This window comes from Arachis ipaensis, chromosome B8 (assembly GCF_059453495.1).
Source record: "Arachis ipaensis isolate K30076 ecotype BB chromosome B8, ASM5945349v1, whole genome shotgun sequence".
In the NCBI taxonomy this organism is placed as follows: domain Eukaryota; kingdom Viridiplantae; phylum Streptophyta; class Magnoliopsida; order Fabales; family Fabaceae; genus Arachis; species Arachis ipaensis.
This window is the reverse complement of record NC_142443.1, coordinates 100,876,518-100,878,346: the sequence shown is the minus strand read 5'-3', so window position 1 is coordinate 100,878,346 and position 1,829 is coordinate 100,876,518.

The window sequence follows — 1,829 nt, the reverse complement described above, 5'->3', positions numbered from 1 at the left end:
CATTGCATTTTTCTTTTGCTATATATATCTTAGTTTATTTCTAGTTATTGCATTTGGCATTTTTGCTTTTGCATGGTATATATTTTATAGCTAGAAGTTGTGATTGGATGTTGTGAATAGTATAGCACCTAGTTCAATTTTGTCCTAATTGTTCATGTTAGTTTTTGGATGTTGAAAATTAGGAAGAGAACTAGGAAAATTTTGAAAATTGCATCCATCACATCATACATACATATAGGAAAAAATTTTGGTGAAAAACAACAAGAATTTTCAAGAATTTTGTTTTTTGGGCATTCTATTGAATTGATTTGGAAAATTGTGTTTAAACTTGCTTGAATGATTTTTATGGAACATAGAAGAGAGATAGAACAAAATACCTTGTGAGTTGTTGAGCCTTAATGAGTGGTTACACATTTTAACCACTAATTTTATTCATTGTGTGCTATGCTCCTTCTATGATTGTAATCTTGGTTTTGCTTGATTCTTTATTTCCAATAGTTGATGTTTGAATGCATTGAGCATGATTGAGGCCATTTTTTGAATTAGACTCACTCACCCATATGGACCTACCCTTGGATCTATCGTTGTTAACCCCTTTTAAGCCTTATTTACCCCATTATTTTTAATATCACGACATCATAACCTTGAGTGAAAAACCATGATTTACCTTGATTTGTATCCTTGATTAGCTTAGGTTAAGGCATGTGTTTCATTTAAGTGTAGGAGAATGATGGGAAGCACTGGTAGTGGATGAAAAAGTTTGTTTTGGGTATTTTATTGAAAAAATTTGGAAAATAGGCGCACATTCATGTGTCAATTTGCTTTAACCATATGCATTTGTCACAGAAAAAGAAAAAAAAACGTAGAAAAAATATAATATAGCAAAAAGGGGACAAAGGATTCCCCAAAAGAAAGAAAAAAATGAATAAGAAATGCACATGTGTTTTGATTGGAAACTAAGGCATGAATGTGTGTGACAAGAAGTAATGGGTGGTTAAAATTCATTTTTGTGGGTTGATTGATATAGGTTGAGTTGGATACTTAAACTAATCAAAGATTCATTCTTTTAGTCCACTTAGCCATATATTCATCTCACCCTTACCCCAATGCCATTACAACCTTCTAAAGTCCTCATGATAATTGCATTCATGCATCACATATTTGTTGATTGTCAGATGAAAAGCAAATCCTTGAAAGCATGATTAGGAGGAGACTTGAGTGAATTGACCCTAGACACTGAGTGATTAGAGTGCATATACACCTAGTAAGGGTTCGATCACTCAATTCTATGATTCCACACCTCTCTTATTATGCATTCTTGCAAGTTACTTCATTTTGATGAGCTAAATCAATTCTCTAGATTTTGATTGCACTGAATTATTTCTTTGCTTAGTCCTATATGTCTATACTCTTGCTTGAAAATTTGTTGGTTTGTTTTCACCAATTTCATAGGAACTATAGGTATAGAGATAGATATAGATAGTATATAGTATACTTCCATGCATATAGATAGTTGCATTTAATAAGTTGGTTACCCCTTAATCATTCTCCTTGTTTGGTTTAGCATGAGGACATGCTATTGTTTAAGTGTGGGGGAATTGATGAGTCCATATTTGACGATATATTTTGACTTGATTTGAATGGATTTTATCACATAAACTCACATTTAATCACCAAAATAGTATACTTTTGTGTTTTATCCCTAAATAGAACCTAAATGTGAAAACATGTATTTTTGTGCTTAACTTGAGCAATTTAATTCTACTTTTATTCCATTCAATGCCGTGATGTGTTTTGTGCGTAATTTCAGGTCAATTATGCATGATTGG